The sequence below is a fragment of the Malus sylvestris genome, chromosome 2 (assembly GCF_916048215.2).
Source record: "Malus sylvestris chromosome 2, drMalSylv7.2, whole genome shotgun sequence".
Classification (NCBI taxonomy): domain Eukaryota; kingdom Viridiplantae; phylum Streptophyta; class Magnoliopsida; order Rosales; family Rosaceae; genus Malus; species Malus sylvestris.
Window position 1 is genome coordinate 35826139 of NC_062261.1, and position 22849 is coordinate 35848987.

The 22849-nt window shown below is 38.5% G+C and overlaps 1 long non-coding RNA gene and 1 pseudogene across 1 annotated transcript; one reads left to right on the forward strand and one right to left on the reverse strand.

Moving 5' to 3' along the window:
• The first annotated feature begins 96 nt into the window (after positions 1-96).
• LOC126603662 (phenylacetaldehyde reductase-like) lies at positions 97-6089 on the forward strand (annotated as a pseudogene).
• Positions 6090-21367: 15278 nt separating this feature from the next.
• LOC126597736 (uncharacterized) lies at positions 21368-22697 on the reverse strand. Its single transcript, XR_007614310.1, has 2 exons — positions 21743-22697; positions 21368-21705 (listed from the first exon to the last, which is right to left on the reverse strand). It is a non-coding gene; the product is annotated as an uncharacterized LOC126597736 (long non-coding RNA).
• Positions 22698-22849: the final 152 nt, after the last annotated feature.

A 22849-nucleotide genomic window follows, 5' to 3' on the forward strand; every position in this document is an offset into this window, starting at 1 on the left:
TTGAAGTCAAGATACTTCTCCTTGGGCTCTATGTTTGAAGGGATATAGGCCCATAACTATAGTTGTTTAGTTTTGGGTTTGGCCCTCATTAGCCTAATGTATTGGGCACACATCCTCTTAACTTTCTTTCGATTTACACTATTGTTCTCAACTTCAGCATCTAGGTCTATACTAGGTAAGATCTGCACCATTTTTTTTCAAAATGCCTCTTAGGGAGAACTACCATTTATGGTCTGTTTTAAAACTGTATCATTTGGCGTCTAAATAGTTAAAGTTCTATTTAGAAGAAGGATCTTTCGACACTGGGCTCGATGGATGTGAGGAGTTTTCCTTGCAGCGTCCCCTACACAATTTTCAGCCACTGGCCCGCAGGTTTGTCATTTCACTTCATCATTCAAATATTTTAGAATAAAGTACAAAAAACTATCTCAACTATTGGTGTCACGATACTTTCATACCTTATCTTTTAAAATTGACAATGTCATACCTCATTTTTAGAATTTATGCCAATGTCATACATTCCGTTAACTTGGCGTGAATTTCTCAGTTAAATGCTGACGTAGCTTGATCCGAAACCCATTTACTATTAAAAAATTATTAAAAACTAAACAAAAATCATTTAATATTTTTTAAATATTAAAATAATAAAGAAAAGTATAAAAAAAAAAAAAAACCAACACTTCGTCCCCTTCTCTCTCTTCTCCCCATCTTCATATTCTTCCCCATTCTTGCAACTTCAACCCAGAAAAAAGAAAAGACAAAAAAACAAAGAAAAACCAATTTGTCTTCCCTGCACCCAACCTCCCCACCTTCGCACCCACTACCTGCAACCAAATAAAAAATAAAAAAAACCCAGATCTCGTTGAGGTGGAATCGGGAAACCTTCACCAGGCCGATTTCATGGTTGAGAACTTGGGCGCGGAGAAAATGGGGGGAATGGGATGTGGAGAGAAGAGGGTGGGTGCGCGGGGGAGGGGGGGACGGACCCTCTTTTTTTTTTTTTCCTTCTCTCTTTTCTTCTTCTTCTTCTGCAGGTTGGGTGGGGGGACGGACGAATTGGGGAATTTCGGGGAAAAAGAAAAAAGCACTTTTCTAAAGGCTCGGAAATTTGTCTGAATAAGAAATTATTCTTATTAACAGCAAATTTAAAAGTTGAGATTGAAGTTTTGAGAATAATTAGTTTCAAAACTTGGCTAATAATTAGCTACAAATTATCAACTACACAAAAAAAAAAAAAAAAAAAAAAAAAAAATGCATTCACAATATTCAGCGCCCATCTTAAAATCACAGAAGCTCTTTCAAAAGGTCTAATGGAGATTTAACAGATGATATGTGACCTATTCTTTGATTTTGGCACGCTTTGGAGGTTGGGGACTGGAGACACCACCATCTGGCTCCGGATTCTCAGAAAGAGCTTCCGCTTCAGGCGACTTCTGCTTCCCTTCTGGTTCCTGTGAACCACCTGATGATGCGGAGTTGGCTTTCACCAAATCAGTTTCAGTCTCGCCTTTGTCGGGACCACCTGGTCCAACTTGGAGGAATCCAGTTCACTTTTGTCGGGACGAAGTAGGTTTTTTTTTTTCTTTTCCTTCTCTCTCTTCTTCTTCTTCTTCTTCTACAGATTGGGGGGTTGGTTTTTTTTTTTTTCCCTTCTTCTTCATCCTCCTTCTTCTTTCTGGGTTGCAAGAGGTTGGGTAAAAAAATTAATTTTTTTAATTTTTAATTATTAAAAATATATCCATGTCAACACTTAACAGAAAAATTAACAGAAAAATTGACAGATGTATGACATTGACACAAATTCTAAAGATGAGGTATGACATTGTCAATTTTAAAAGATGAGGTATGAAAGTGTCGTGACATCAATAGTTGATGTAATTTTTTGTACTTTACTATCGTGTGTTTGCTGCACTGGCACAGGTAGAACCCGACGTACTTTCAAGAATTCTGAAATGTAGAAACCGGAATGATATGTTTCTTCATAATTCAAGCAGAAATAGTTGAGCCTGCAGTGAAAGAATCACTAATGTCCTAAAATCATGCATGATATTCCCCGTTGTCAAGAGAGTGGTTTTAACATCTTCTATGACTTATGTTATGGTTACCAAAGAATCACCTCTGACCTGTGGTTCTAGACGAAACATGCTACTCGAATCCACTTATTTGTCAGAAGAACGAGGTGTGTATGGATGTTTCTAATACTCAAAGTCTGCCATATCATTGATCTGATTTCCCTATAATTAATGAGGACACTAGCTTTCATGCATTTCATGCACGCGTGTAAAAGACATTTTTTGAATCACAGCGTGCTACGCCCGGCTGCATATTTTTTGAATCACATTATTACTAGCTCATTGTGAGGCTAAGCATTATCCCTCCCTTTAGTGTAGATAATATCGTTTGTGCAAAAAAAAAAAATCATTTGCAAACTAATTGAATCACATTATTATGCACGTGCGAAATACTTTTTTTTATAACTGGTACTATGCGCCTCTTAAGACATTTTGTATCACATCTCAATCTCGGTTTTGTCATAGCACGATATTGTCCGTTTTAGGCCCCGACCGAGCCCTCACGATTTTGTTTATGGGAACTCACACGAGAACTTCCCATTGGGTCACCCATCCTAGGAATGCTTTCGCCCGAACTCACTTAACTTCGAAGTTCTGATGGAATCCGAAACCAGTGAGTTCCCAAAAAGCCTCGTGCTATATGAAGGTGTGCATATACATATAAGGCACATCACCCCTTCTCCGTTGGTCGACGTGGGATGTTAAATTTGAACGTGTTTAAAAATAGAGAAAATATTATTTAATAAGCAACTGATTGAATTACATTATTGCTAACTCTTTGTTTGTTTGCCAAGAACGCAGTGCTCACAAAACTCTATCTTTCCAGTTTTTGCTAATTTTAAACATCATTGCAATGCTTTTTCTCTTACATGTCCCAACCTCATGTGCCATAATGCATACAAATCACTTTTGGCACTTTGCACTTCATCAGCTACCATAGCCACTCCATTCTCCAAAGTCTTTCCTTGTAGCATAAGGCAAGCCATTACAGGACTCTTTCATTACGTCAAGTACTCCTTTAGTAACTTTGAGCACATTGTTATCAGAGTAAAACTTGTAGCCTTGTGACTCGAGGGTGCCTAGTGAGATCAAATTTTTCTTCAGATTCGGGACATATCTTACACCATACAATTCTCGAACCACAACATCATGATGATTGATCCTGATGCTTCCAATTTCTTGAGTTGTACATGACTTATCATTTCCCATATACATAGTTTCATTCATAACTTTGAAGCTTGAAAACCAATGCCTTTAAGAAGTCATGTGATGAGTACAACTTGTGTCGAGCACCCACTCTTTCATAAAATCCACAGTGCTCAATGCAGGTAGGACATAGGCAAATTCTTCATCCTCGACTTCAACCATATTTGTTTTTGAGCCATCCTCCTTCTTTCCTACCTTCTTCTAGTGTCATTTCTCATGATAAAAGGCACATTCATCTTTGTCCAAGAACTTCCTATTATTTGAGACTCCTCTAGCACGAGAGCTACTGTTTTTCTTGTACGAACCTTTCTTTTGTTTCGTTCTCCCTTTCACCATCAAAGCTTTAGAGTTATTCCTTTCTTGCCTATCAAGGTGTCTAACCTCATGATTCATAAGAGCACTTGAGATTTCACTATACTTAATTGTCTCCCCGCCATAAATCCAAGTAGTCACGAAAGGCTCATAGGATTTAGGCAATAAGTTCATTAGAATCAAAGCTTTGTCTTCATCCTTGATTATCTCTTCAAGATTTACCAGTTCGGCTAGAAACTTGTTAAACTCTTCTAGATGGCCAATCATCTTCATTCCCTCTCTATACTTGAACCTATACATCTTGCTCTTAAGATGCAATCAATTCTCTGCACTCTTCTTCATATATTTTGTCTCCAATGCAACCCACAATTCCTTCGCAGAAGTTATGTTCATCGCACCATACTTCTGTTGCTTTCCCAAGCATAGCCGAATCGTAGAACATGCATGAGCATTCAATCTTTCCATTTCTTCTTTCTTCATTGATAACGGCATATCCCCTAACACAACAACCAAACTTGTTGTATCAAGACATCTCAAACCTCACACTGCCACATAGCAAAGTTGTTCGTTCCATCAAATTTCTAAATTTCAAACCTAGCACTTTGAACCGTCGTCTTGGTTCCACTAGTGCCAGACTTTTCTTCAACATCATCACCACTAGTGGAATCATGTCTTTGTCATTGCTTGATAGTCACAACCCACGTAAGAACCTAAGCTCGGATACCACTTGTTGTAAACTAAACCAAGACAATCAAGCAATAAACAAAACACAAACGATTTCAGAGTTCCTTCAATATAGGAGTACCTCTCTAACAACGAAAGTTTTATTGTTTACTAACGAATACAAGAGAACTCACAAACACAAAGTGTTCTCAAGTATACAAACTATGCCTCTCAAATCTCTCACACAAAAAACTCTATCCCACATCCATCTATTTATACTGATAGATGTCATGGGTTTACACAAAGTTTCTAGAATATAGGAAACCAAATCCTATACTAAAACCGAATTCCAAGCAAACTAGGAAACATAAATCCAGATATCTTGCGTCCAAGATATCCCAATCTTTATTTGATTCTTGTTTTAGTTTAGTCATGTTGATTTAATGCCAAATCCAACAATATTTTAAACCAGTTAATCGTTCTTTACAACGATCTTGTCTAGAGTGTAGAAATTAATTGGCATTTAAATCTCATATATCTTTATTAATTCATTTCAATTCTTTTGTTTTAAATTTTAGAAATGCATGGAAAAACTCACTTTTGAATCAATTCAGGTGAAATAAAAGATTGAAAATCAGGCTGTATGCAACAAATACGATGAGGTGTTGATCTCGAAGTGTTTGTTCATAATATACTCTCAAAAACTTTAGCTCAGGAGGCTGCCTGGAAATACGCTAAAGCAAATGGAATTGACTTGGTTACAATGAATCCAGGGTTTGTGATAGGTCCACTCTGACAGCCAACTCTCAATCTCTCCATGGAGATAATTCAAACTCTCATAACCGGTACAGATAAACTTCAGCAACTATCCTTTTGATCTTGCATGATTAAAGCACAGTATGAATGTATGATGGAAGTTCAAATTAATTTGGTCTGATGTAGATATCATGGCAGGTTTAGATGGAGGCCTTTTCCTAGTAAAGTTACCGTACGAGATGTGGCAGGCTTAAAGCATGAATGTTTATCTGAACTTACTAACCTGTTGCTACAGTAATTTTCTGGGCCGTTAAATTCAACTAGCCATTAGAATGTATTCAACCTCTCTGTTTAAAAGAACCTAGTGAGTCAAGTAGTCGATATGCTTCTCTCTCACTCTTGTGCAGGTACCCGGAACACCATCCCTTTCAAGTAACCGGTTCGTTGATGTTAGGGATGTTGTCTCTGCTCATATTCTGGCATTTGAAGTTCCTTCAGCCAGTGGAAGATATTGTTTAGTTTCAAATGTTTCACTAGCTTCCGATCTGAGGATTATACAAGAACTTTATCCCACTTTCACCCTTCTGAAAAGTAATTTATTCGAAAATTACCATGAGTAATCCATGCCGTTTCCATTAAGTAAGATTACTCATGAGGAGCCAAAACCAAATGGGAGTGGAATAACATTAGCTTTCGTAACAATATCAATTTGACAATGACACTGCACAAACCATTCTTTTTATTTTTCCTTTTATATTTTGAAATATACATCTTTAGAAAAGAGAGATCGAATTTTATGCAGGGAGTCACGGAAAGTGGCATATTTCTAAGTTTTTTCTTTTGTTGTTGTCATTATTCGCAGATGTGAGGTTGGCAGTACTTCAGACCCGATATATCAAGTATCCGCAGAGAAAGCAAAAGGTTTAGGATTTAATTTTCTTCTTTTGGAAGTAAGTCTTAGGGACACAATTGCTAGCCTGAAGGAGAAGGGCTTCCTCAAGATTTGAAATATGCAATTGGCACTAAAACTTGTTCATTTAGTGCAATGAGTTGCTGAAAAATAATGGTTCATGTTAAGACTTTCTTAGGTTAATCTGCAGACACCTACGTGATTGACTATGCAAACGTTCAGACGTTGCTTTCAGATCGGTGGCTCAATAAAATTGCGGTAATGCATGGAAGAAACTCAAATTTTTTTTTTAATAATACCGGTGACGTGTTGGTTCGCAGTGTATGTCTGCTTGAGCAGATGAAATAATCAGATACTTTCTTAATCAATGTTTAATACATAAACAATGACTTCCAACCAGATGCTTTCATTTTCCAATAAGGTGTTTTGTACTTTTTGTTTTTGAACTTTTAGTACAAGCGATATTCTACACTAATTATGACATAATGTGTTAGCAGACATTTAGATTTAGGTTTAGTTCATACGAGAAAATATGCTCGCGCGTTGCTGCGGAACTTGAATGTATTAGTCACAATAGGCATGAATAGTTTCCACACAAAGCAACTAAAAAGACGTAGCACCTAAGAATCAATGAACAATTGGGACATCTTACTCATATGTGAGTCTCAATCCGTATTTCAAATCCCTATTGAACAAAAGTCCTATTTCTTCTTCAAATTGAATCGACATCATTGATCAAACAATTAAACATTCCTACCGGCAAATAATTGACCCAAGAGTTGAGCAGATATATAGGGATTGGTAAAATACAAAGTGAGCACCAATGATACCGCACCAGTACATATCACTCACCAGCTAATCTAGCTTGAAATGATAGGGAAAGAACCTTGACTGAGATCTTCAATCACTGTGACAGCCTAAATGAATAGAGAAAAACACAATTAAATAAACACGGGGACAAGGAACCTGAGAAGCAGAAACAAACTTCTATGCACAAAAAATTTGTGCAAGTAAACATCCAGTTGTACTGAGACTTGAATGATCCATGTTTTATAATATAACTTAAACCCAACTATGAATTTACAAAAAAATTAGGAAGAATTATCAACATAACTCAGAAAAAAAAAACTCAACTTTGCAATTAAATTTCATACATAACTTAAACCTGACAAATTTAACTAATTAGATTCATCTACAAAATAAATTTTAACATAACCTCAAACAAATTTAACTAATTAGATTCATCTACAAAATAAATTTTAACATAACCTCAAAGAGTTTCTTCTAACCAAGTAAACCATTACTCAACAAAAAACATGTAGACAAAGCTCTTATCAAAATCACAATATTGTAATGAATAGGAACTTCAAAATAATCTCAGCTACGCACTTTTCCAAAACGAAGGAAAAATTTACTTTGTAACTTAACCTAATATACGAAACCACCAATTTAGTCACCTAAAATTCATAACCAACACAGAAAACAACTCCAAATCCTCAGGTTTACACATGTATGAGCCAAAGGTCAAGTTTTTACAAAACACTCATTCCACAATATGAAAAGCAGATTGAAAAATTTAATTTTTGTATAGAAATAAGCCAAAGGTTCAATTTTTACAAACACGGTCATTTTATACACAATAAGCATACATAAAAACATAAAACTTGACAAATTTTCATTAACTTCTCAACCAATACAAAGAACCTAGTGGGTGCTGATGAATGAAAAATAATTCAGAATTGTTTTTACATTTTTATTATTTTCTAAGTTTTTCACGGAGCCAAATTAAACCGACATGCTTAAAAAAAAAATTGATACCTATAAGGCTGGAGTTATGTAAATCCAATTTCACTACCACCTTCTGCAGAAAGAAAACAATTTTCAATTAACAAATTGTTTTGGGAGAGAAAATGGAAATTCATTAATACAAATACCAATACCGATTTCTAGGATTTTAGGGTCTTCTGTTACCCTTGCAACTGAAAGCCTAAAAATCCCGGAAAAATGCCAAGAAGCTTAAGCAGAAAAAATCATATTTTCAACAACCAAAACTCAACATCGATTTAATCATAAACGAAAGAAGAAATTAAAATCTAAACACAGAGTCACAAATTAGCGAATTGAAAACCCACAAAAAAAAACATAAAATAAAAATAAAAATAGGCAACTGACCTTAGAAAAAAAGAATAAATACGCAGAACAGAGAGAAGAATACCCAAAATGAGAGAAAATGAAGCAAATATATAAAGAGGCAACCATCCCCCAAAACCTGGCCTAATTGTACTAAAAAATTTGAAAATAATCAATAGCCTTTTAATCACTACATGTAGGGGACAATATTGAAATCCAATACAAAACTAAGGATTTTCAAATGCCACAATATTTAACAACTACCATACATAGTTCTTTAAAAATGAGTATAATAAACTAACCTGTCACAACAGCAAACAGCAAAAAAAAAATCAGACAACGCAATATTCTTTCATATTTTCTAATCAATTTTAAACCCAGAAATGGTTACATTTAGACCTTTTATTTACACCCCACCTGTTGCTCTACCCTTGCATCTATTAATCCAAATTCATTCAAGAAACAATGCAGAGGAGAAAATCCAAAAATAAGAATGTCCCCTAGATTCTTTTTTTCATTTATTTCTCACAAGTCAATCATATATTTAAAATCCAAGCATGAAAGCTTTACAAAGATAAATAAAAAATGTACATAACTAATTAGGCTTTGAACATGCAATCAGGGCGCATAATTATATACCTAAAAATGGCAAGGAACCAGTTTCTTCCTCTCATGACCAGAATTTCTGAAATTTCCAAAGAAAATAAATTCATTAGCAATTCAGAGAAATTCGAGGACCAAATCTAATTAAATTTTAGACAAATGACCAAAGCTACACCAAATAAATGAGATTAAAAACATTTCGAATCTAAGAAATAGAAGAATGATCATATTAAGACTCCTAATATGACTATATTCAAACATTTTACAGACAAAAGGGCGGGGGAAGGCAGATTATAGCACCGCGAACAAAGAGATAAAGCGAGATTATAATTTTGACATATATCAAAGTTCAAACGAACCACAGATTATGCATGTATTTAGTAAACAAAAGAAAACAATGCTGATATTTGTATATCGAAGATATAAAACTGTGTAGTTAAAGGCACTCAAAATCAAAAGATAATGGTGAATTGGTGATGCAGATGCTAAGATTAGCAATTGGATTAGCTTTTGTTCTACAATTGGGGATGCAGATGCTAAGATGGCTTTGGAAAACAAAGCAATTGGAGTCGTACCTTTCCAAATCAAGAGAAGCAAACTGGCAAAATTTATCATAAATTAGAGGCATACCTTTCTGAAGTGTGGAATCAGAGCCAGCAGAAAACTGATAGTACCCTGAAATTAACAATAAATTTAACAAATTGGATGATGAAAATCAAAACAAAGAAGCCCTAAAAAGCAATTAAGAGGGAAAGAGAGGTACGTCTACAATGAAGTTCAGATTAAAAGGGTGTGATTTTAGCTTTTGGATTACTCAGGGCCAGGGTTGTAATCTATATTCATATTAGAGATGAGAGTAGAATTGAAAGCACTTCCCAAATTATACATTGTATTTTCCTTCAACCTAAAAATAGAATTAACCCTTCACATGTTGGGTCCCGAAAACCACATAAGGAGTAGAGTCTAAAATATCAATTTCAATTTAATACTAACCAGATCTCAATAAAAATAAAAGTAAATCAAAGAACGTACAAACCACGCCTATGCATGTACATTTGCTTATGCACATGAAAAAGAACACACATGTGAATAAAATTAGACATTTTTAAACCTTTACCATCCTGACCACTATGAAAATGAATCCAGAACGAAATCGCGCAAAAGCTAGGGCGTCACCCGTAAGGGTCGCTGTATCTCCATCGGCACCCGGATGCAGTGATAAGTGAGCAAGGGTCGTTGTATCTCCATCGGCACCCGGATGCAGTGTTAAATGAGCAAGAGAGCTATAGAAACTTCTTTTCGAACGACTCCGCTCAAAGTTGTTTGGGAGCATATGCTCCTATCAACTTTACACGGGACACACAAAAGAAGTACTTTGATCCTATTAGACGGGGAAGGGTGAAGAAGCTAGGACAGAAGGGTAGAGTTCAAGAGAGCAAAATGCGTTTAGGAACGTGGAATATAGGAACCTTGACGGGAAAATCTATGGAAGTAGTAGAAGTTATGGTGAGGAGAAGGATAAATATTATGTGCCTACAAGAAACTAAGTGGGTTGGTTGTAAGGCAAAGGATCTAGAAAACTCAGGGTTTAAACTATGGTATTCGGGCACAAATAGAACGAGAAACGGTGTTGGCATCATCGTGGACAAGACCTTGACACAAGATGTTGTAGATGTCAAGAGGGTAGGAGATAGAATCATGGCAATCAAGATTGTAATAGGACAAGAACTTATCAATGTGATTAGTGCGTACGCACTTCAAGTAGGGTTGGATACAAGTTCGAAGGAGAAATTTTGGGAAGACCTTGGAGACTTGGTGCAAGGAATTGCTCAGACGGAGAAGTTATTTATAGGAGGAGATTTAAATGGACACGTGGGCAGGGAGACAGGCAACTATGGAGGTTTTCATGGTGGCCATGGTTTTGGGGAGAGAAACGAGGATGGGGAAGCTATCTTGGATTTTGCAATGGCATATGATCTTTTCTTAGCCAACACCTTCTTTAAGAAGAGAGAAGAACATGTGATCACCTACAAGAGTGGGTCGTCAAAAACACAAATAGATTTTCTTCTAATGAGGAAAGGGGATCGTATAACTTGTAAGGATTGCAAAGTTATACCAGGAGAGAGCGTGGCTCATCAACATCGCTTGTTGGTGATGGATGTACATATCAAAAGAGTGAGAAAAAAGAACAAGACTTGGAAGTTCCCAAGGACTAGATGGTGGAATCTAAAAGAAGAAAAACAAGCCATTTTCAAAGAGAAAGTAATCACCCAGTGTGTGTGGGATAGATAGGGGGAAGCTAACCAAATGTGGGATTCCATGGCTAGTTGTATCCGAAAAGTAGCAAAAGAGGTATTAGGAGAGTCCAAGGGCTTTGCCCCACACCAAAAGGAATCTTGGTGGTGGAATGAGGAGGTACAAACAAAGGTGAAGGCTAAGAAGGAATGTTGTAAAGCCTTATACAAGGATAGGACCGATGAAAATGGTGAAAGGTATAGAAAAGCGAAGCAAGAGGCGAAGAAAGCTGTGAGAGAAGCTAAGTTAGCGGCTTATGACGATATGTATAAGCGACTAGATACCAAAGAATGAGAGTTGGATATCTATAAACTAGCTAGAGCAAGGGAAAAGAAGACAAGGGACCTAAACCAAGTGAGGTGCATCAAGGATGAGGATGGAAAGGTTCTTGCTACAGAGAACGCGGTTAAAGACAGATGGAAAGGTTATTTTCATAATCTTTTCAATGAAGGACATGAAAGGAGTGCTTCTTTAGGGGAGTTGAGTAACTCAGAAGAGTGTAGAAACTACTCTTTTTATCGTAGAATCCGGAAGGAAGAAGTGGTTGTAGCTTTGAAGAAGATAAAACATAGAAAAGCAGTAGGCCCAGACGATATACCAATCGAAGTGTGGAAAGTTTTGGGAGAAACAGGTATAACATGGCTCACTCACCTTTTCAATAGGATTTTGAAAACGAAGAAGATGCCAAATGAGTGGCGAATGAGCACTTTGGTGCCTATCTACAAGAATAAGGGCGATGTACAAAATTGCATGAACTATAGGGGTATTAAGCTAATGAGTCATACAATGAAGCTCTGGGAGAGAGTCATTGAGCATAGATTGAGGCAAGAGACACGGGTTTCGGACAACCAATTCGGGTTCATGCCAGGGCGCTCAACCATGGAGGCAATCTATCTCTTACGAAGATTGATGGAAAGATATAGAGATGGGAAAAAGGATTTACACATGGTCTTTATAGATTTGGAAAAAGCGTATGATAGGGTCCCAAGAGACATTCTTTGGAGGATTTTAGAGAAGAAAGGAGTACGAGTAGCATATATCCAAGCTATACATGATATGTATGAAGGAGCAAAGACTGCCGTAAGAACTCATGAAGGACAAACCGAAAGCTTTCCCATAACTGTAGGATTACATCAAGGCTCATCCTTAAGTCCTTACCTTTTTGCGTTGGTAATGGATGAGTTAACAGGACATATTCAAGATGATATTCCTTAGTGTATGCTTTTCGCAGACGATATAGTGTTGATAGATGAAACTCAGGAAGGGGTAAATGCAAAGCTTAACCTTTGGAGAGAAGTGTTGGAATCTAAAGGTCTTCGCCTAAGCCGATCAAAGACAGAATATATGGAGTGCAAGTTCAGTGCAAATGGAGGTCAAAACGAGTTAGGGGTGAGGATCGGAGATCAAGAAATACCAAAGAGCGACCGTTTTCGTTACCTAGGATCTATCTTGCAAAAGAACGGAGAATTAGATGGAGACCTCAACCATAGAATACAAGCTGGATGGATGAAGTGGAAGAGTGCATCCGGCGTGTTATGTGACCGCCGTATGCCACTGAAGCTCAAGGGAAAATTTTATAGGACGGCAATAAGGCCGACGATGCTGTATGGCACAGAATGTTGGGCGGTGAAGCATCAACACGTACACAAAATGGGTGTAGCGGAGATGAGGATGCTTCGTTGGATGTGTGGGCACACGAGAAATGATAAGATTAGGAATAAGGATATCCGGGGTAAAGTAGGAGTAGCCGAAATTGATGGAAAGATGAGAGAAAATCGGTTACGGTGGTTTGGACATGTGCAAAGAAGGCCTACTGACGCTCCGATTAGAAGATGCGACTATGGGACAGAGGTTCAGGGCCGAAGGGGTAGAGGAAGACCTAGGAAAACTTTGGAAGAGACCCTAAGAAAAGACTTAGAGTACTTGGATCTAACGGAGGACATGACACAGGACAGAACACAATGGCGTTCTAAGATTCATATAGCCGATCCCTGATGTGAGAATTACTTGACACACAAATTAAACCCTCTTTTTGACAATTGTAGTATAGATGTAAGTAGGGTATCGTTCTAGGCCGGGGATTAGGAGGGATTCCTAATCTATCCTAAATTAATTTAAAAATATTAAACAAGACTCAAGGACACAAAACTAGGCTAAAAACTCTAATAACTCGAAACACACTTAGAATGACTCAAAATAATGAAAACAATCAAATTAGACACTAGGAACTGAAATGGACGGAAATTGAATTAAAAGACTAACAACAATGAAAACTAACTAAATAATATAATTTAATAATGGGGGGTGTTTGGTTTTGACGAGAAGTAAATTAAACTTAAATAAATTACAGAATTGACAAAAACATGAATTAAGGTGAAAGGATAGGTGACGGACTAGCTAGAGGGTTCTTCTCCACACATGACACATATGCAACCTAAATTGATTTTTCAGTTGTTCTTTCAATAAATTGTAAATCTCAATGCCCCAAATTAACCGTGAATTGCACTAATTAACCTTCAGTTTTTCCACAAGTTATTGGGTTGGATGATTGCATACGACAACCCAAAACATTCCCTACATGAATTGCATAATAGAGATACAAGCAAAAATCATTAAGTTCTATGAAAAATATAAGCATTGACGAGGCACTCGTTACTATGATTTGCATGAAACTTATGCCAAGAATTTACTTAACGTGATTGTGACTAGCAACCTTCACTACTTGTGAATATAAGTTCATAACGATTAGGTGAAACTCACTTATATTCTAGCATCAAATTCATGCATGTAAATTAAGTATGCATCCTTAATCGACATACAAAAATAAGTTATCAATCAAGCAGTTAAGCAAATTAAATCACAACTGAAGGTAATCAAATCATATTACAAATATATTCATGGCTTTGAATTAATCTCTAGCCAAAATAAATTTAGTTACACATTATAAACAAATTAAACTAAAAGTAAAACATGGGTTTGAGAAGATAAAACCAAGAAAATAAGATCTGCTGCGTTTCTGTGCTTCTGCCCTCACGCCAGTCTGCTCTCTGTCATGCCTTCTTTCCTGCTGCCTCCGTGCTGCAAGGCAGCTTTCTCCGCACAGTTTTCTGTCCGTCTCCTCTATTTCTTCCTATTTTCTGTCAGTCCTCCTCTGCCATTTCTCTCACGCTGCCAAAGGCAGCCCTCAATTTCCTGCGCCCCTGACCTCCTTTTTTTCTCGTTGCCCTCCTCTTTTTATTCTGTTCTTCGCTGCACAAAGGCAGCGTTTTCTTTTCTGTTCGTGGCCTTCTCTCGCGCTGGTGCTGCCAAGGCAGCGTTTTATTTTATTTTTCTTTTCCGCTGCACTAAGCAGCTTTTCTCCTCCTGTCATCCATCATTCATGCCAATCCAAATGCTGTGCCTAGCTGCCAAAGCTTTAGTGCTCTTTTTTTTATTCTTTTGTTTTTTTTTTGTTCCACCCCCCAAACAGCCTTTGCCGACCCCTCACTTATTATTCCTTTTGTTTCTTTAAGGCAGCAAAGCAGCTTGCTGCTTTTCTCCTCCCACGCCTCCAGCTGGTATCCCACAATGGGTGGTCAAGAAGAACAATAATAAGAAAAGAGTGAGTGTTTTGTGGTAGGTGCAAAAAGCACTCATGCTAATGCTAGCTGGACTCGTTCCCTAAAAAAAAACAAAAGTATCACAAATCCTATAATACATAAAAATAAGGTAAATAGCTCAAAAATATAAGGAACTAACTAAGAAAAGACGAGTGAATTTGAAGTAAAAAATATATAAATATGATCCGATCAAATACCCCCATACTTAGCTTTTGCTAGTCCTCAAGCAAAACAAAGAAAACATGAAAAAGTACTAACATGAAAAATATTAGTTTCCCCCTATGTGACCCTCATAGAATTTCATTTGAGAACACAAATCATCAAGAACCATAGCTAGCACCAAACAAGTTAATCCAAGTTCATCTTCCTTATTCAAATATGAGCAGTAATCTTTAAATCATCCTTGAAGTGTAGTGTGTGAGATAGCCATGCTAATGCAATTTCAAGTTTTTATTTTTAAAAATCATCATATGCAAACTAGCGACCCTCTCACGGGATATGCACTCAATCACACATGTGTTTAGTTTTAATGTGTTTCACTCAAAGAATCAAATGTGAAATTTCTACCATAAGCTTGCATAAAGATCACTTCTCCACAGTCATAATTGCAAAACTTAAATCAAGAGGACTTTTATTGGATGTAATGAGGCTTAGGGATAGGGTTATTGAAACGAAAGAATAGGAAAACACAAGTTCCAAGCTACATTGCAAGCAATTCTTTTCTTTAGATTTATAAAAACTCAAGCTCTCCAACGATTCTTCTGATACCTCCAACCACACCCTTAAACTGAAACTTTAAAAACTTTTTATTTTCTTTGTATACAATCTTTCTTTTTCTTTTTTTTTTTTTTGTTTTAATACAAACATGAAATACCCCCACACTTATTCTTTTGCCAAACACCTTCAAAGTACTTCACAAACATTTCTCATAAGACAATCTCACATTGCTCACTAGCTTGCTTGGAAAGGGTAAGGAAAAATGTTTCAGGTATAAGGGTAGACATATCTGGTGATAAGAAATAAAAGGCTCAACATACACGGCTCAAATTGGCAATCTAGTGATATCATTTTTATTTGGGAAACATGGTTATTTGGGCCATAGTGGTAAACCTAATGCCTCTATCATTTCCAAATTCATGCAATCAATGACAAACATTTCGAAAGATCATTACGCAAGTTCTAGAGATGTATCTCACATAAGTTCATCACACATGAAAGAATAGGAGTGTACGAAAAATGCACACACTTTCAATAGGCTCAAAAACTCACATAGGATATATATGGTCACTAAATTCACATATGAAGCTTTAATTCATACTTTAGTTTCACATCAACAAGGCTATGTGCATTTGGTTTTTCAAAGATGATCAAACATGTACAAAACTAACAAGAGAATTAGGAATTTCACAAAACACATGTTAACTAAGTTCTTGATGATCATGGTTCAAATTTGATCCAATTATATCATTGGGTCGGGAAACTAACAAAAATACAATAAGGAAAACAAGACAATATTTTTGGATTTTTAAATTTTCTAATTTTTTAATTAATTTTTTTTTTAAAGAAAGCAAAATTAATTAAGAAAACAAAAAGCAACAACACAAAAACAAATGAAACCAGTTCGTAGTCGAAGGTACAAAAAAATTTAATTTGGTCATTTTTTATACTCTTTACCCCCAAACTTAAACTGGACATTGTCCCCAATGTCAGAAAACACTATAATGCAAATAAAAATAAAATAAATAATAATAATAAACAAAATAAAGCAATTGGACTGAAAACTTCCCTAGTTTGCAGTAAAATCAAGCGATGACCCCCCAAGCTAAAAATTCTGCAATCAACTTCAAGGGTGGAAATAACCAAAAGTTCCTGCAAAGAAAAGAAATAATTCAGTTAAGTAACACAAGAAATAATGCAAACGAAAAATTGAAAATCACGATAAAAGACAATGAATAGAACTAATAAGTGATCATTGGTCGTGCTTGTTGACTTTCCACAGCTTTGATCTCGAACTGGTTTGGAATTCTGAGCGAGAATTGCACAGTATGCATTCTTCTCTACTTGTTTCTTCAGCACGGCGAGCAGGCACGAGGTAGAGGTATTGGTCTGTTTCTTTCTTCAATCTTTCCAAGTGCCCACCTCTTGCTTTCTTTCTCCTTGTCCCTAGCTGAATTGTCTCCACATGCTTCGAGGTATCATTTTCACCTCCCTTACTTGTCCCCCAAGTAGATGTGGTAGACAAAACGGAAGCATAAGATGAAGAAGATGAGTACTCGAGAGCAAGGCTAGGTAAGCAATCAGGAAGGAGTTCCAGGCAGTTGGCTCCAGATCGGAAGATTTATACCAAGTGCTGGCTGATTGCTCGCTTTCTCCTTGTCGTAAAACAAAGACAAGGAGAAGGACATGGAGAAAGCATGATATGAGATACTCTTGCTTTCAACCTTTATGATATGAAATACTTTTGCTTTGAATGGGTTGTTCGCAGGAGTATCCCAAGGAATGAGGAACACTGAGTAACTTAGGAGGATTCTTTGGGAATGCATTCTCGGAGATGAAGAAGTGCTGAGAGGGTGTGCCTTTGCTGTGGAAGGCAAAGGTAGATACTTATAGGACTTTTCTTCACAACCGGAACTATTCTCTCACTCATTGTCGGCAGCCGGTGGATGGATGAATAGTACAAATTACGCGCTTTCTGACAAAGCTGCCCGTAATTTCCGCAAAGCTACCAGTTGCATGTGACGAGTGACAACACGTCTGGACAAATTGATCTTGCGAAATCCGGGGTTCGGCTCGTGGTTTCTGAGCAAGCCCAACTTTTAAGAAAGGAAACTCCTCTTTTGATAAAAGAATCCAGCTTTTGAGAAAGGAGCCCCGACTCTTCGATTTGCGAGAGGATGCTTTGTCGATTTCTGAGGAGCGCCTCTTTGATTTCTTCTTTTTATAGAGGCGTTAATTTTGTTCCACAACACACTTGAGCTCCCTCCTGTAAACACTCCCTTCTTGCACTTCCGAAATCTGAATCTGTCCGATCTCTTCTTTCTCAACACCTTCAGAAAATGTATGGCCCTTCCGATCGTCGTTTTGACTTGAACATTGGTGAAGAGGCAGCTCCGCCTTCACCAGACAACATATGGCGCCCATCTTTCATATCCCCTACTGGTCCTCTTACCGTTGGGGATTCAGTGATGAAAAATGACATGACCGCTGCGGTGGTGGCCCGGAACCTTGTCACTCCCAGAGATAACAGACTGCTCGCTAGACGGTCTGATGAATTGGCGGTTAAGGAGTCTCTGGCTCTTAGCGTGCAGTGTGCGGGTTCTGTGTCAAACATGGCCCAACGCCTATTTGCTCGAACCCGTCACGTTGAATCGTTGGTGGCTGAAATACAGAGTCTCAAAGAGGAGATTAGAGGACTCAAGCATGAAAATAAACAATTGCACAAGCTTGCACACAATTATGCCACAAACATGAAGAGGAAAATTGACCAGCTGCAGGAAAATGATGGTCAGATTTTACTGGACAAAACCCTAGAAGGAGGAGGCATCAGAGGTTGATCATTTGGAGCTTCATTACGCGGTACAGCCCAAGAAGACGAAGGCAATAAATGCCTTTGGAACAAACCTACAAATCTCTGATGATCAAGTAAAACCTGACCATCAGATTCCTTCATCTGGTCAAGCTTCCTCTTCATGTTTGTAACATAGTCATGTGCGAGCCGGTGCAACTGTTTATTCTCCTGCTTGAGCCCTCTAATCTCCTGTTTAAGACTCATCACTTCAGCCGCCAATGATTCAACTTGGCGGGTTCGAGCAAATAGGCGTTGGGCCATATTAGACACAGAACCTGCACACTGAACACTGAGAGCCAGAGAATCCTTAACAGCCAACTCATCAGACCGTTTGGAAAGTAGTCTGTTATCTTTGGGAGTGAGAAGGTTCCTGGCCACTACCGCAGCGGTCATATCATTCTTCATCACGGAATCCCCAACGGTAAGAGGACCAGTAGGGGAGACGAAGGATGGGCGCCATATGTTGTCTGGAGAAGGCGGGGCTGCCTCTTCAACAAGGTTCAAGTCAAAACGACGGTCGGAAGGGCCAGACATTTTCAAAGGTGTTGAAGAGAGAAGAGGTTGGACAAATCAAGATCTTAGAAGTGCAAGAATGGAGCTTCTACTAGTAGATATTCAAGTGTGCTTTGGAACTTAATGTCAGCCCCTATAAAGATTTGCACTCGACGAAACTTCAGAAACCGAAGAGGCGCCTGCTCAGAAATCGAAGAGGCGTTTGCTTTCTCAAAAGCTGGACTGCTCAGAGACCACGAGGGTCGATCTCAGAAATCGAAGAGGCGTTTGCTTTCTCAAAAGCTGGGCTGCTTAAAGACCACGAATGCCGATCTCAGAAATCGAAGAGGCTTGCTTTCTCAAAAGCTGGGCTGCTCAGAGACCACGAGGGCCGATCTCAGAAATCGAAGAGGCACCTATTTTTCCAGCCTTGTCAGCACCTGTCACACGCACACTCAGCTTTGCGGAAATTATGGGCATTCTGTCGAAGATTTCTGGCGAAGTAGAAAGCACATGAATCGTACTGTTCAATCACCCACTTCCCACACGCAACAGTAACTCATGGGCACCATAGATAACTTTGCCAAAGTTCTCTGACAAAGTTGAGACACGTGAAGCTTGCAGCTCCCGCTACATCGCTCTGACCAAGAAGGGTAAAAGAATTGCAAAGAATCAACACTAACAAAGTTTAGACACATAAATTTTGAAGGTCTAGCTACCATATTATTACCCACAAGGGTAAAGGAACAGTACCACTGCTGGATAATTGGAAAGTCCCGGTGTGTCAACCTCTGTGCTTCGTGGCAAGGTAGACTAGCAAACATGCCCAACCTTTACTCACATTCGAGAAAACACTCCCAACAGGATTGCTTGCTCCAAAATCGAAGAGGCACCGCCCTCCGAATCTCGAGAGCCAGACTCCCAACATGATTACTTTCTCAAAAATCGAAGAGAGGGTAAAGGAACAGTACCACTGCTGGATAATTGGAAAGTCCCTGTGTGTCAACCTTTGTGCTTCGTGGCAAGGTAGACTAGCAAACATGCCCAACCTTTACTCACATTCGAGAAAACACTCCTAACAAGATTGCTTGCTCCAAAATCGAAGAGGCACCGCCCTCTGAATCTCGAGAGCCAGACTCCCAACATGATTACTATCTCAAAAATCGAAGAGAGGGTAAAGGAACAGTACCACTGCTGGATAATTGGAAAGTCCCTGTGTGTCAACCTCTGTGCTTCGTGGCAAGGTAGACTAGCAAACATGCCTAACCTTTACTCACATTCGAGAAAACACTCCCAACAAGATTGCTTGCTCCAAAATCGAAGAGGCACCGCCCTCCGAATCTCGAGAGCCAGACTCCCAACATGATTACTTTTTCAAAAATCGAAGAGACACCGCTCTCCGAATCTTGAGAGCCAGACCCCCAGCAGGATTGCTTTCTCAAAAATCGAAGAGGCATCGTTCTCCGAATCTCGAAAGCCAGATCCCCGACAGGATTGCTTGTTCGAAAACCGAAGAGGCACCACTTTCAAAATATTCAGCTTTCTTTCCCCCCGATAATACCTCTGTAAACAAGTTATACTAGAGCAAGAATATCTCATATCATCAGGGTTAAAAGCAAGAGTATCCCATATCATGTTTTTTCCCTGTCTTTTCCTTTGGCCTTGTTCTTACCTGCAAGACAAGGAGAAAGAGAGCAATCAGTCAGCACTTGGAATCAAGCTTCCAGCCAGGAACTGACTGCCTGGAACCCCTTACCTGATTACTTACCTGGCATTGCTCTTGAGTACTCATCTTCAACATCTTATGTTTCCAGGGAAGATACCGCATCTGCCTGAGGAACAGATAGGGCAAGTGAGAAGGATACAAGGAAGCATGTGGAGACAAGCGTAACAGCACACGTGCCGATACATCCACTACTCTGTCAAAAGCAAAAGCAAAAGTATCCCATATCAGCAGGGTTGAACGTACTCTAGATTTGATGGACTTGTTTTGACCCTCAAATTCTTCAGTCGGCCTTATATTCTGGAGGAAACCAGAAAACCCTCCAGCCCGGTTCAAGAATAAGCCTGTGGAAAGTTACTTCTTCAAAAGCAAAAGTATCCCATATCATCTCTTCTCATTTTTCTTCTCTTTATCCTTCATGCTGCCTGCAAGATAGGGAGAATGTGAACAATGAGCCGGAGCTCTGATTGCTTACCTTGTCTGTCACCTCTTTCAGCAGATCCCCTAGCCAGGCGACTTGGGGACTCCTACTACATGATTTGTATCGCGCTTGACCAAGCCTGAAACTACAAGTAAGCTTCAAGTGAAATTGATACATTACCTTGTGCATCTCCACCAGTTACAGATACCACCCCTGGATGGAGGAAGAGTACTTCCAGAGAAGATGTCACATCTACCTATGAGACAGATAAGGCAAGTCAAGACGATACCACATTCCGGTACTTAGAAGTTTCGTGGTTACAAGATCATTCTCCCACAATATTTCCTAATGTCATTTGTACTAAATCATTCACTTGTACTCACTAAAGGAGAGCTTGAACCTATGTACTTGTGTAAACCCTTCACAATTAATGAGAACTCCTCTATTCCGTGGACGTAGCTAATCTGGGTGAACCACGTACATCTTGTGTTTGCTTTCCTACCTCTATCCAGTTATATACTTATCCACACTAATGACCGGAGCAATCTAGCGAAGATCACAAAAAGTGACCGTTTTCGCTACCTAGGATCTATCTTGCAAGAGAACAGAGAATTAGATGGAGATCTCAACCATAGAATACAAGCTGGATGAATGAAGTGTAAGAGTGCATCCAGCATGTTGTGTGACCGTCGTAAGCCACTGAAGCTCAAGGGAAAATTTTATAGGACGGCAATAAGGCCAGCGATGTTGTATGGCACAGAATGTTGGGCGGTGAAGCATCAACACGTACACAAAATGGGTGTAGCGGAGATGAGGATGCTTCGTGGGATGTATGGGCACACGAGAAAGGATAAGATTGGGAATGAGGATATCCGAGGTAAAGTAGGAGTAGCCAAAATTGAAGGAAATATGAGAGAAAATCGGTTCCGGTGGTTTGGACATGTGCAAAGAAGGCCTACTGACGCTCCGGTTCGAAAATGTTACTACGGGACAGAAGTTCAGGGCCGAAGGGGTAGAGGAAGACCTAGGAAAACTTTGGAAGAGACCCTAAGAAAAGACTTGAGTACTTGGATCTAACGGAGGACATGACACAAAACCGAGCGCAATGGCGTTCTAGGATTCATATAGCCGACCCCACTTAGTGGGAAAAGGCTTTGTTGTTGTTGTTGTACACATAAATATTAAAGAGCAACATGTTGAACAAAACAAATGATTGATAAACTTGAGGAGCGTGTCTGGGAAGGCTTTGGTAAGGCTAAAAGCGTTTCTAGATACCAAAATTTGAGCAGAAATAACTAAAAGTGTTATTGAATAGAATTAAATTGCAGTATAAATAGACTTCAATATAAACCATTTACCCTGAAAACCACAACCATGAATATAATTAAAGTGTAAGTGAACTAATATTTTGTACAATAAATATATAAGGGATATACATGATGCATAAAGTCTCCCATGTTTCCGAAACGAAAATGCTGCAAATCCAAGATATATGGCCAATTAATTGTTCAACCGGTAATGGATTGCTATTCTTAGCTGCCTTTGTAGTTCTTGTTTGTCATATTCGAACACAACTCAGGAAAAATAAATGTAAACACAAAGAGAGAAGAAGATATAAGACAATTACCTATTTGGTGAGTTCTTGGACCTATTTAAAGTCACTGGAATGAAATGAAGCCAACTCTGCAACAGAGAAACAACCTAAAAGTCAAAATCCAGAAATCCAAGTTTAATAACCAATGAAGTGAAACTTTGCTTGCTATGTATGAATATGCATGCTATAAGAAACCATTCATTTGTGGTAATTTGTATAGCAGACAGCTAAACAATATATATAATTATTCAAACAGATTAAGACTCCTAATCAAATCAAATCGTTTCTGGTGCAGCTGCTGAACAATCGAGAGCTGAAGCAACTCCTGCTTTTGAGTGACAGAAAACTCTGCAGTGACTCGAACAGAAAAATTGAACTAATAATAACAAAGAGTTAGGATCACGATACTCACCAAGACCAGGTCAAAGAGAACATCCTGATAAGCTTTGATCTCATTGATGAAGTCCGACAAACTTCTTGATAGTCTAATGGTCGCTGTTGCCGA